We start from the raw sequence: 14,860 nt of genomic DNA on the forward strand, positions 1-14,860 counted from the left end.
GTGTTCTTTTAGTGTTTTCTTGATATCCTTTATGTCTTTAGCCAACCCATTGAAGTTATTTAGGAGATTTGTAAGAGCATCTTTGATTAGTTGTTCCAAATTCTGTGTCTCCTCCAATTTTTTAATTTGATTATTTGCTTGGCCATATCTTCTTGCATCTTCATATGCTTAGTGATTTTTTGTTGATTTCTAGTTGAGTTTCGTTGCTCACCTAAGATTTTGATGTTGCTTAGGTTTGCATTGAAGGTCAGAAAAGCAGTTTGCCAGAGTGCACTTTCTCTGTCTTCCCAGCTGATGGCACACTTGGGTAACCTCTTTCCCACAACTGTGCCTTTCCTCAACTGTGGCAGCATGCTGAGCCAGGCTCCAACCAGGCAGCAATCCAGTCAAGGCCTCCATTCTCTATGTACACTGGAAGCTGCCTACTTCAGGGGTAGGGGGTGGGTACTGTGTACCTTGAGTAAGACCCCACCTGTGGGCACAATATTTTTGGTGATTCCCATGCTCCTGTGAGGAAAGGCCTTGAGCTGCCAGACTGAAAGATATCACTTCCCCAGCCACCAGTTGGTCCAGGAATGATCTGCTTTATGCCATCCAGCAAGAACTGGGTTTGTATTAGGGCACTACTTTGACAGTAGGGTTGTCCATGTTTCTTAGCCAAAACAGGGCCAGATTCCTATGCAGGGGGTGTAGACCAGCTCCAGTGGGCCTGGGATAGAGTCTGGAGAGGTTCTGAAAAGCCCTGCAGTTCCTCTTCACTTTCCAGCCTACACTATTCAGTGACTTACTTGTCCTCAGAAACTGTCTACATCTTGGAGCTGAGGCTGCATCTGTCTGGGCATGGCTGAAACTGCAGGGTTCTTGTGCCCTCACTTTGCCAGCCAAAATCTGACTCAATCTTAGGTTGTGTCCCCCACAATCTGGGGTTGTGTCCCCCTTAGATTCCTCCAGCTGCACAAGTCTACAGCAATCCCCAAGCAAGGGTCAGGTCTCCCACTGCTATTTCCCTCATGGGTGGGGGAGAGATACCTGGACCCAGAGCCAGAAACACAGTCCCAGTCCATGTTTTGTCAGACTCTTTGTTCGTCAATAATCTGGGCCTTGAAATGTCTTCCCCTGTCTTCTGGGTCCCCAAGCACTTGATTTGGGTAGTCTCTGCCTGGGTGCTTGCTGCTTTTAGGGTATATTTTTTTGTTCCCTCCCATTGGAACACTTTAGAAAATCCTCCTTGCTGCCCTTTTGTATTACACCCTCCACCCAGTGGCTTAAGTTCCTGTTGTGGGTCATTGTGGGCTTGGTTCTCTGCATCTGGATATAGGTGGGGATATGTCCTACTGCTGTGAGTTTTTTTCTCCCCTCCATCTCCAATAGGACACCAGAATTGAGCCAGAGACTAGTTAATGCTAGTAATACCTGTCATTTCTTGTCTCCCTGAAATATTTCTTCTATTCAAATTTTCATCTGATTTTGTACATTGACCATCTTTTATTCTTGACTGTGTATAAGAAAACAGCATTAATACACTGTCACTGTATAAGTATTCTCCTTTTGAGTTTTCACTTACATAAATCTGGTCCCATATTCCATGGCAGCAAAGTTTTTCTTTTTATAAAATTTACTTGCACGCTTGTGACATTAAGTTCTCTCTCTCTCTTTTATTTTTGCCGATTGATTTTTTTTTAAATTAAAGAAGTTGTAGGTTTACAGAAAAGTCATGCATAACATATGTAAAATACAGAGTTCCCATATATCTCCCTGCTATTAACATCTTGCATTAGAGTGATATATATATTTTCTACAATTCAGGAAAGAACATGTTTATAATTGTACTATTACTATAACTGTACTATTAGCTGTAGTCCATCATTTACAACAGGGTTCACTCTTTGTGTTGTGTAGTCATGTGTTTTTTTAAATTTCTATTCTAGTAACATATGTACAACCTAAAATTTCCCCTTTTAACCACATTCACATATATAATTCAGTGCTATTAACTACATTCACAATGTTGGTGACTACTGTCACCACCACCCATTACCAAAACTTTACAGTCAACCCAAATAGAAACTTTGTTCAACTCAAGCATTAATGCCCATTCCTTGTCTGCTACCAGTCTCTGGTAGCCTATACTCTAGATTCTGACTTTGTGACTTCCCTTATTCTAATTATTTCATTTCAGTGAGATCATACAATGTTTATTGTAGATCATAGAAGGAATGTTTTCAGTCTTTCAACATTGAATATGATGTTAGCAGTGGAATTTTCATATATGCCTCTCATCATGTTGAGGAAGTTTCCTTCTATTCCAATTTTTCTATTTTTTATCTAGAAAGCATGCTGGATATTGTCAAATGCATTTTCTGTGTCAATTGAGACAATTATGTGTTTTTTCCCTTTATTCTGTTAATGTAATGTATTACATTAATTGATTTTCTTATATTGAACCACCCTTGCATACCTGGGATAAATCCCACTTGGTCATGGTGTATAATTCTTTTAATATGCTATTGGATTCAATTTGATAGGATTTTGTTGAGGATTTTTGCATCTATATGGATTATACAGTAGGTCCCTCCTCTTCAATTTTTTGGAAGAGTTTGAGCAGGATTTGTACTAATTCTTAGAATGTTTGTTACGATTCACCTATGACGCCATCTGGTCCTGGGCTCTTCTTTGATGGCAGATTTTTGATTACTGATTTAGTCTCTTTACTTATAATTGGTCTGTTGCTGTGAGAGGTTTTATAGTCTGTGTCCCCAGTGGGAGGTGGGAGGGATCCTGGCTACCACCTTTGTGCACTTCCTGAGGTGTGTGGGACCTAGTGAGGAGGAGGGGAAAGGACTGGCTGGTCTGGGATGGAAGTTTTCTACCTGATATTTGATATTTTTCTCTTTCTTCAACTCAGCAACTTTAGATTCCTTCTCCAGTCAACCTTTCTCCAAAGTTCTGAAAAGGTGAGACTAGACCTTTTTTTTCCCAGTGAATCTCTGGGGAGAAGTTTTCAGTAGCTGTTTATGTCACCATGTTGATGATGTGAGTCCTCAGTTTTGAAGCTAGGAGAAGTCCAAAATCAAGATTTCTGTAAGGCTGGCTTTCTCTCCAAAATCTGTAGCATTCTGCTGCTGGCCACTGGCGCACCCTGGGGTTCATAGCTTGTAGGTCAGCCTCCTTTCTGTGCCTGCTCTTCCAGTTTCTCTCTTTTTCTTTTAATCAGCACATATTGCCACCTGATACTGTATATATATATATATATATATATATATATATATATAATATGTGTGTGTATATATGTGTGTGTATATATGTGTGTGTATATATATATATATTTGCCTATTATTTTGCCACTAGAATATAAGCTTGAAGGGTTTTGTTAGTTTCTGAATCCTAGCAACTGGAACAGTGCCTAACAGAAGTCACTACATAAATGTTTGTGGAATGAAGACAGAATGAACTGGAATGGAAGGACACATAGTCACATTGTAATTGTGTTATGTTTAATTCTCAGGAATTCCTAATGTCTCCACTATGAATGGCATCCAGCCTTGATTTGCCCCTTACTACTTACATGAGAGAATGGGAAAGATGTTGAAGGGGGCATGAGATAACTAGGAAGGTGGTAAGGAACTCAACGATGTTTAGAGGCATGTTTGTGATTATTCCTCATGTTGTATGATCAGACATGACGTAGGAATGTGAGACCTTTCAATTGCATATCTCAAGAACTCCATTAATAGTGGGTAAAAATACCCCTCACCTTGGGAGTATTGATTGCAGCATACACCCAGTAGAAAAACCACAGCTGGAGGGCGGGGCAAGATGGCAGACTGGTGAGCTGTATGTTTTAGTTACTCCTCCAGGAAAGTAGGTAAAAAGCCAGGAACTGCGTGGACTGGACACCACAGAGCAATCTGTCTTTGGGCATACTTCATACAACACTCATGAAAACGTGGAACTGCTGAGATCAGCGAAATCTGTAAGTTTTTGCGGCCAGGGGACCCGCACCCCTCCCTGCCAGGCTCAGTCCCGGGGGAGGAGGGGCTGTCAGCTCCGGGAAGGAGAAGGGAGAATTGCAGTGGCTGCTCTTATCGGAAACTCATTCTACTGATTCAAACTCCAACCATAGATAGACTGAGACCAGACACCAGAGACTCTGAGAGCAGCCAGCCCAGCAGAGAGGAGACAGACATAGAAAAAAAACAACACGAAAAACTCCAAAATAAAAGCAGAGGATTTTTGGAGTTCTGGTGAACACAGAAAGGGGAAGGGCGGAGATCAGGCCTTGAGGCTCATATGCAAATCCCGAAGCAAAGCTGATCTCTCTGCCCTGTGCACCTTTCCTTAATGGCCCTGGTTGCTTTGTCTATTAGCATTTCAATAACCCATTAGATCTCTGAGGAGGGCCGTTTTTTGTTTTTTTTTTTTTTAAATCCTTTTTGCTTTTTCTAAAACAATTACTCTAAGAAGCTCAATACAGAAAGCTTCAAAGAATTGAAATTTGGGCACATCAAGACAAGAGCAGAACTAAGAGAGCTCTGAGACAAAAGGCAATATTCCAGTGGCTGAGAAAATTCACTAAACAACACAACTTCCCAAGAAAAGGGGGGTGTCCGCTCACAGCCACCATCCTGGTGGACAGGAAACACTCCTGCCCATCGCCAGCCCCATAGCCCAGAGCTGCCCCAGACAACCCAGTGTGACGGAAGTGCTTCAAATAACAGGCACACACCACAAAACTGGGCGTGGACATTAGCCTTCCCTGCAACCTCAGCTGAATGTCCCAGAGCTGGGAAGGGGGAGCAGTGTGAATTAACAGAGCCCCATTCAGCCATCATTTGAGCAGACTGGGAGCCTCCCAACACAGCCCAGCAGCCCAGAACTGCCCTGGGGGGACGGCACTCACCTGTGACATAGCACAGTCATCCCTCAACAGAGGACCCGGGGTGCACAGCCTGGAAGAGGGGCCCACTTGCAAGTCTCAGGAGCCATACGCCAATACCAAAGACTTGTGGGTCAGTGGCAGAGACAAACTGTGGCAGGACTGAACTGAAGGATTAGACTATTACAGCAGCTTTAAAACTCTAGGATCATCAGGGAGATTTGATTGTTAGGGCCACCCCCGCTCCCCGACTGCCCAGAAACACGCCCCACATACAGGGCAGGCAACACCAACTACACACGCAAGCTTGGTACACCAATTGGGCCCCACAAGACTCACTCCCCCACTCACCAAAAAGGCTAAGCAGGGGAGATCTGGCTTGTGGAGAACAGGTGGCTCGTGGACGCCACCTGCTGGTTAGTTAGAGAAAGTGTACTCCACGAAGCTGTAGATCTGATAAATTAGAGATAAGGACTTCAACTGGTCTACAAACCCTAAAAGAACCCTATCAAGTTCAGCAAATGCCACGAGGCCAAAAACAACAGAAAATTATAAAGCATATGAAAAAACCAGACGATATGGATAACCCAAGCCCAAGCACCCAAATCAAAAGACCAGAAGAGACACACCACCTAGAGCAGCTACTCAAAGAACTAAAGATGAACAATGAGACCCTAGTACGGGATATGAAGGAAATCAAGAAGACCCTAGAAGAGCATAAAGAAGACATTGCAAGACTAAATAAAAAAATGGATGATCTTATGGAAATTAAAGAAACTGTTGACCAAATTAAAAAGATTCTGGACACTCATAGTACAAGACTAGAGGAAGTTGAACAACGAATCAGTGACCTGGAAGATGACAGAATGGAAAATGAAAGCATAAAAGAAAGAATGGGGAAAAAAATTGAAAAACTCGAAATGGACCTCAGGGATATGATAGATAATATGAAACATCCGAATATAAGACTCATTGGTGTCCCAGAAGGGGAAGAAAAGGGTAAAGGTCTAGGAAGAGTATTCAAAGAAATTGTTGGGGAAAACTTCCCAAATCTTCTAAACAACATAAATACACAAATCATAAATGCTCAGCGAACTCCAAATAGAATAAATCCAAAAAAACCCACTCCGAGACATATACTGATCACACTGTCAAACATAGAAGAGAAGGAGCAAGTTCTGAAAGCAGCAAGAGAAAAGCAATTCACCACATACAAAGGAAACAGCATAAGACTAAGTAGTGACTACTCAGCAGCCACCATGGAGGCGAGAAGGCAGTGGCACGATATATTTAAAATTCTGAGTGAGAGGAATTTCCAGCCAAGAATACTTTATCCAGCAAAGCTCTCCTTCAAATTTGAGGGAGAGCTTAAATTTTTCACAGACAAAGAAATGCTGAGAGAATTTGCTAACAAGAGACCTGCCCTACTGGAGATACTAAAGGGAGCCCTATAGACAGAGAAACAAAGACAGGACAGAGAGACCTGGAGAAAGGTTCAGTACTAAAGAGATTCGGTATGGGTACAATAAAGGATATTAATAGAGAGAGGGAAAAATATGGCAAACATAATCCAAAGGATAAGATGGCCGATTCAAGAAATGCCTTCACGGTTTTAACGTTGAATGTAAATGGATTAAACTCCCCAATTAAAAGATATAGATTCGCAGAATGGATCAAAAAAAATGAACCATCAATATGTTGCATACAAGAGACTCATCTTAGACACAGGGACACAAAGAAACTGAAAGTGAAAGGATGGAAAAAAATATTTCATGCAAGCTACAGCCAAAAGAAAGCAGGTGTAGCAATATTAATCTCAGATAAAATAGACTTCAAATGCAGGGATGTTTTGAGAGACAAAGAAGGCCACTACATACTAATAAAAGGGGCAATTCAGCAAGAAGAAATAACAATCGTAAATGTCTATGCACCCAATCAAGGTGCCACAAAATACATGAGAGAAACATTGGCAAAACTAAAGGAAGCAATTGATGTTTCCACAATAATTGTGGGAGACTTCAACACATCACTCTCTCCTATAGATAGATCAACCAGACAGAAGACCAATAAGGAAATTGAAAACCTAAACAATCTGATAAATGAATTAGATTTAACAGACATCTACAGGACATTACATCCCAAATCACCAGGATACACATACTTTTCTAGTGCTCACGGAACTTTCTCCAGAATAGATCATATGCTGGGACATAAAACAAGCCTCAATAAATTTAAAAAGATTGAAATTATTCAAAGCACATTCTCTGACCACAATGGAATACAATTAGAAGTCAATAACCATCAGAGACTTAGAAAATTCACAAATACCTGGAGGTTAAACAACACACTCCTAAACAATCAGTGGGTTAAAGAAGAAATAGCAAGAGAAATTGCTAAATATATAGAGACGAATGAAAATGAGAACACAACATACCAAAACCTATGGGATGCAGCAAAAGCAGTGCTAAGGGGGAAATTTATAGCACTAAACGCATATATTAAAAAGGAAGAAAGAGCCAAAATCAAAGAACTAATGGATCAACTGAAGAAGCTAGAAAATGAACAGCAAACCAATCCTAAACCAAGTACAAGAAAAGAAATAACAAGGATTAAAGCAGAAATAAATGACATAGAGAACAAAAAAACAATAGAAAGGATAAATATCACCAAAAGTTGGTTCTTTGAGAAGATCAACAAGATTGACAAGCCCCTAGCTAGACTGACAAAATCAAAAAGAGAGAAGACCCATATAAACAAAATAATGAATGAAAAAGATGACATAACTGCAGATCCTGAAGAAATTAAAAAAATTATAAGAGGATATTATGAACAACTGTATGGCAACAAACTGGATAATGTAGAAGAAATGGACAATTTCCTGGAAACATATGAACAACCTAGACTGACCAGAGAAGAAATAGAAGACCTCAACCAACCCATCACAAGCAAAGAGATCCAATCAGTCATCAAAAATCTTCCCACAAATAAATGCCCAGGGCCAGATGGCTTCACAGGGGAATTCTACCAAACTTTCCAGAAAGAACTGACACCAATCTTACTCAAACTCTTTCAAAACATTGAAGAAAATGGAACACTACCTAACTCATTTTATGAAGCTAACATCAATCTAATACCAAAACCAGGCAAAGATGCTACAAAAAAGGAAAACTACCGGCCAATCTCCCTAATGAATATAGATGCAAAAATCCTCAACAAAATACTTGCAAATCGGATCCAAAGACACATTAAAAAATCATACACCATGACCAAGTGGGGTTCATTCCAGGCATGCAAGGATGGTTCAACATAAGAAAAACAATCAATGTATTACAACACATTAAAAACTCGAAAGGGAAAAATCAATTGATCATCTCAATAGATGCTGAAAAAGCATTTGACAAAATCCAACATCCCTTTTTGATAAAAACACTTCAAAAGGTAGGAATTGAAGGAAACTTCCTCAACATGATAAAGAGCATATATGAAAAACCCACAGCCAGCATAGTACTCAATGGTGAGAGACTGAAAGCCTTCCCTCTAAGATCAGGAACAAGACAAGGATGCCTGCTGTCACCACTGTTATTCAACATTGTGCTGGAAGTGCTAGCCAGGGCAATCCGGCAAGACAAAGAAATAAAAGGCATCCAAATTGGAAAAGAAGAAGTAAAACTGTCATTGTTTGCAGATGATATGATCTTATATCTAGAAAACCCTGAGAAATCGACGATACACCTACTAGAGCTAATAAACAAATTTAGCAAAGTAGCAGGATACAAGATTAATGCACATAAGTCAGTAATGTTTCTATATGCTAGAAATGAACAAACTGAAGAGACACTCAAGAAAAAGATACCATTTTCAATAGCAACTAAAAAAATCAAGTAACTAGGAATAAACTTAACCAAAGATGTAAAAGACCTATACAAAGAAAACTACATAACTCTACTAAAAGAAATAGAAGGGGACCTTAAAAGATGGAAAAATATTCCATGTTCATGGATAGGAAGGCTAAATGTCATTAAGATGTCAATTCTACCCAAACTCATCTACAGATTCAATGCAATCCCAATCAAAATTCCAACAACCTACTTTGCAGACTTGGAAAAGCTAGTTATCAAATTTATTTGGAAAGGGAAGATGCCTCGAATTGCTAAAGACACTCTAAAAAAGAAAAACGAAGTGGGAGGACTTACACTCCCTGACTTTGAAGCTTATTATAAAGCCACAGTTGCCAAAACAGCATGGTACTGGCACAAAGATAGACATATAGATCAATGGAATCGAATTGAGAATTCAGAGATAGACCCTCAGATCTATGGCCGACTGATCTTTGATAAGGCCCCCAAAGTCACCGAACTGAGCCATAATGGTCTTTTCAACAAATGGGGCTGGGAGAGTTGGATATCCATATCCAAAAGAATGAAAGAGGACCCCTACCTCACCCCCTACACAAAAATTAACTCAAAATGGACCAAAGATCTCAATAGAAAAGAAAGTACCATAGAACTCCTAGAAGATAATGTAGGAAAACATCTTCAAGACCTTGTATTAGGAGGCCACTTCCTAGACTTTACACCCAAAGCACAAGCAACAAAAGAGAAAATAGATAAATGGGAACTCCTCAAGCTTAGAAGTTTCTGCACCTCAAAGGAATTTCTCAAAAAGGTAAAGAGGCAGCCAACTCAATGGGAAAAAATTTTTGGAAACCATGTATCTGACAAAAGACTGATATCTTGCATATACAAAGAAATCCTACAACTCAATGGCAATAGTACAGACAGCCCAATTATAAAATGGGCAAAAGATATGAAAAGACAGTTCTCTGAAGAGGAAATACAAATGGCCAAGAAACACATGAAAAAATGTTCAGCTTCACTAGCTATTAGAGAGATGCAAATTAAGACCACAATGAGATACCATCTAACACCGGTTAGAATGGCTGCCATTAAACAAACAGGAAACTACAAATGCTGGAGGGGATGTGGAGAAATTGGAACTCTTATTCATTGTTGGTGGGACTGTATAATGGTTCAGCCACTCTGGAAGTCAGTCTGGCAGTTCCTTAGAAAACTAGATATAGAGCTACCATTCGATCCAGCGATTGCACTTCTCGGTATATACCCGGAAGATCGGAAAGCAGTGACACGAACAGATATCTGCACGCCAATGTTCATAGCAGCATTATTCACAATTGCCAAGAGATGGAAACAACCCAAATGTCCTTCAACAGATGAGTGGATAAATAAAATGTGGTATATACACACGATGGAATACTACGCGGCAGTAAGAAGGAACGATCTGGTGAAACATATGACAACATGGATGAACCTTGAAGACATAATGCTGAGCGAAATAAGCCAGGCACAAAAAGAGAAATATTATATGCTACCACTAATGTGAACTTTGAAAAATGTAAAACAAATGGTTTCTAATGTAGAATGTAGGGGAACTAGCAGTAGAGAGCAATTAAGGAAGGGGGAACAATAATCCAAGAAGAACAGATAAGCTATTTAACGTTCTGGGGATGCCCAGAAATGACTATGGTCTGTTAATTTCTGATGGATGTAGTAGGAACAAGTTCACTGAAATGTTGCTATATTATGTAACTTTCTTGGGGTAAAGTAGGAACATGTTGGAAGTTAAGCAGTTATCTTAGGTTAGTTGTCTTTTTCTTACTCCCTTGTTATGGTCTCTTTGAAATGTTCTTTTATTGTATGTTTGTTTTCTTTTTAACTTTTTTTTTCATACAGTTGATTTAAAAAAGAAGGGAAAGTTAAAAAAAAAAAAAAAAGAAAAAAGACAAACAAGGAAAAAAAAAAAAAAGATGTAGTGCCCCCTTGAGGAGCCTGTGGAGAATGCAGGGGTATTTGCCTACCCCACCTTCATGGTTGCTAACATGACCACAGACATAGGGGACTGGTGGTTTGATGGGTTGAGCCCTCTACCATAAGTTTTACCCTTGGGAAGACGGTTGCTGCAAAGGAGAGGCTAGGCCTCCCTGTATTTGTGCCTAAGAGTCTCCTCCTGAATGCCTCTTTGTTGCTCAGATGTGGCCCTCTCTCTCTGGCTAAGCCAACTTGAAAGGTGAAATCACTGCCCTCCCCCCTACGTGGGATCAGACACCCAGGGAAGTGAATCTCCCTGGGAACGTGGAATATGACTCCCGGGGAGGAATGTAGACCCGGCATCGTGGGATGGAGAACATCTTCTTGACCAAAAGGGGGATGTGAAAGGAAATGAAATAAGCTTCAGTGGCAGAGAGATTCCAAAACGAGCCGAGAGATCACTCTGGTGGGCACTCTTACGCACACTTTAGACAACCTTTTTTAGGTTCTAAAGAATTGGGGTAGCTGGTGGTGGATACCTGAAACTATTAAACTACAACCCAGAACCCATGAATCTCGAAGACAGTTGTATAAAAATGTAGCTTATGAGGGGTGACAGTGGGATTGGGAATGCCATAAGGACCAAACTCCGCTTTGTCTAGTTTATAGATGGATGTGTAGAAAAGTAGGGGAAGCAAACAAACAGACAAAGGTACCCAGTATTCTTTTTTACTTCAATTGCTCTTTTTCACTCTAATTATTATTCTTGTTATTTTTGTGTGTGTGCTAATGAAGGTGTCAGGGATTGATTTAGGTGATGAATGTACAACTATGTAATGGTACTGTAAACAATTGAAAGTACAATTTGTTTTGTATGACTGCGTGGTATGTGAATATATCTCAATAAAATGATGATTAAAAAAAAAAATCGAAGGAAGGTATCCATATTATCAGAGACTTAGCCTTGAATGTCTATAAAACTCTACTGAAAAAAAACAAAACAAAAAAAAAAAAACTACAGCTATTTAGGCATGCTTTCTCCATAGATGCAATAGCATTTGTCTTGGTAACTGAGATTTCATTTATCACTGTGTGTTCAGAGAAGGTCTTGTATTAGCAAAGTGATATATTAAAATTTCCCTTGTAGGTAAACCTAGAGGCACCATCAAACATCACTTGGTTGTTTGACTCTTTCATAGACAACAAATAAATATTTATTTTGAATTAGAAAACTTAGATCTCTTCCAATGAAATTGAATTAATTCTTCAAAAAGAAAATATCAGTAATGACTCACTTGGCTTTTAGACAATGATTCCCCTGAGAATTCAGGCAAGAGGTGATTAAGTGACCAAATGAGAGAGAGGGGTAGCAACTGACAAGATAGGATCTAACAAAAGATTACAAATAACTGAATCTTTATATAAATTCTGTTTTAGTCTCTAGGGTACTAGAATAGATACAAGGAAATAACTGACATGGCAGGACTGTAACAAATGACATGCTTCAAAATTTGCTCTATGGCTACTTGTTAAATTATACTTTGAAAGTTATCACATTTCTGTTTATATGCTATATTTCACAATAAGGAAATAACTGAAATTGTGGAACTGTAACTCATAGCATTCTTTGAAATTTGCTCTCTAAGTACTTGTTAAATTGTACTTTGAAAGTTATTGCTTTTCTGTATATATGTTTGTGCTGGTTTGAAACTGTTATGCCCTCCACAAAAGCCATGTTCTTTAATGCAATCCTGTGGGGGAAGACTTATTAGTCTTTTGATTAGGGTGGGACCTTTTGATTAGGTTGTTTCCATGGAGGTGCAACCCCACCCATTCCAGGTTGGTCTTAATCAGATCACTGGAGTCCTTTAAGAAAGCTTACAGAGAAAAGAAGCTCAGACAAGCTGAGAGAAACATTTTGGAGAGAAGCTAAGATATGTAATCCAGAGTTTGACCCTGGGAGAAGCTAAGAGCCAACACAGACCCAGACACTTGGAAATGCAGACAGAAAGATGTTTGGAGATCCTAAGCTAAGAGATGAAGCCCAGAGTTTGACCCAGAGAAGCTGAGAGGACTCTTGGATGCTTAGAGAGAAATGCCCTAGAAGAACCAAGCAGAGAGCTGAGAGAAGCTAAGAGAGACAGAAGCCCAGAGACATTTTGGAGAAAGCCATCTTGAAATGCAACCCAAGAGCAAAGGACCAGCAGGCACCAGTCATGTGCCTTCCCAGCTGACTGAGGTGTTCTGGATGCCATCAACCTTTTCTTCAGTGAAGGTATCCTCTTACTTATGCCTTACTTTGGACACTTTTATGGCCTTAGAATTGTAAATTTGTTACCTAATAAATCCCCTTTATAAAAGCCAAACCATTTCTGGTATTTTGCATAACGGCAACTTTAGCAAACCAAACAATGTTATATTTCACAATAAAAAATGTGAAAAAATTTTAAATAGTCAATTTATTACTATATTATTTTATGTCTTCTGGGGTTTTTTGTACTGCTTAAAATTTCCTCTCTTTTCTGAGATAGAGCAGTGTTCTCCCAAGTTGTCTTATAGAACTTCAAATACTACACACACACACATACATTTTTATATAAGGAATGAGATAGCAACTCAACTTACTTTTCTTTCCTAGATGACCATTCAGTTGTTTCAACACGAATTATTGAATAATCCATGTTTCCTTTCTCAAATGTGAAAGGCAAACCTAATCCTGCATTAAATTCATATGTGCCTGTGTGTGTTTGTATTTGGGCCCAATTCTGGATATACATTTCTGTATATAAGTTGTATTTCACAGTAAGAAAAAGAAAAGAAAAGAAATGTAATGGAGTATGCCCTACGGGGTTTTGGAATTGTTTGGGACCTGTAACTTCTTCCCATTCCCTATGAGAATGGGAATGTTTATCCTGTGCCTGTCCCTCCATTGTATATTGGAAGCAGATAGCTTGTTCTCTAGGTTTCTCAGGCCCACAGATGGAGAACTGTGCCCCAGGACAGTTACATCCTACACCCATAACTGAATTTGAGGAGACTTTGTACTTAGTATTGTTATTGAAATGACTTAAAGCTTATGGGATATGGTAATGGAATGAATGCATTTTGCATGTAGAAAGAACATGTGTTTTGGAGTATCAGAGAGTGGAATATGGTGGCTTGAAACTGTATGCACTCAAGAAAAACATGTTCTTAAATCTAATCCATTCCTGTGGATATAAGTCCATTGTAAGTAGGACCTTTTGATGAGACTAGTTCAGTAAGTGTGACCCACCTCAATCAGGATGGGTCTTAATCCTACTACTGGAGTCCTTTATGAAAAGAATGAATGTATGCAGAAGAGAAAGAGCCACTCGGAATGGCTTGAGAACCTGCCCTGCTTTCCTCAGAAAGCCTTGTTATATAAGTAACAAATCTCTTCATTATCTTTTGGTGCATGAGTGGCATCATCAATCTTGACATTTGAATCAATTTTGGGTGTGTGTGGGGGTCCATCTCACTTCACAACAATTGTCATAGCAAGCAGGGTGTTGAGGCAATGACCATCATTACTGAGGCCTTTCTTCTTTTGCTTTGGTTTTACTGCCTGCTGGCAAGCATGCATTTTGAACTGCTGCTTGCTAGCTGCTATGCTCTTTGAGATGTGTTGCTGCCTGCTGGCAAGATTGCTCATTGAGCGGTGCTGCTTTGTACTGCATTTGATGACTCCTACTGAACCTCTGTTATTGATTTAACTAACTTAAGGCAAGTTTCAATAAGTGGCATTTAGGGACAGGAGTATGGAATTGGGGCCCTCTTTAAGTAGCTCTGGGTCATGTGTTTTGGACTAGAAATATCTGGATGTCTTAAATGGAATCAAGTGTCTTGATTCCAGCATAGGCCATGATAAACACTGGGTTGAGGGAAATGAGTTTTATCTTATGACTGTTGATTGTGTGTCTCAACCAGGCATTGGCTCCTGTTTTTTACAGCACTCGAGAAAAAGACTGATACCCTATGCCATATATAGGTCCTTCAGTTAGTTGCTCATGTGAAGGAAGAGCAACCATCATGTGATGTGCTGAGGGTCAACTCCTAACAGCAAATGGCCAATAGGATGCTACAGTATGCCTTTGCTGCTGCTGCTGCCTATACCTGTCACTATCCACGATCCTGATCC

At 39.7% G+C, this 14,860-nt stretch overlaps 1 pseudogene; it reads right to left on the reverse strand.

The window, feature by feature from the left end:
- Positions 1-14,374, reverse strand: part of LOC119530375 — a 38,467-nt pseudogene extending 24,093 nt beyond the window's left edge.
- Positions 14,375-14,860: the final 486 nt, after the last annotated feature.

Source organism: Choloepus didactylus, chromosome 3 (assembly GCF_015220235.1).
Source record: "Choloepus didactylus isolate mChoDid1 chromosome 3, mChoDid1.pri, whole genome shotgun sequence".
Lineage (NCBI taxonomy): Eukaryota > Metazoa > Chordata > Mammalia > Pilosa > Megalonychidae > Choloepus > Choloepus didactylus.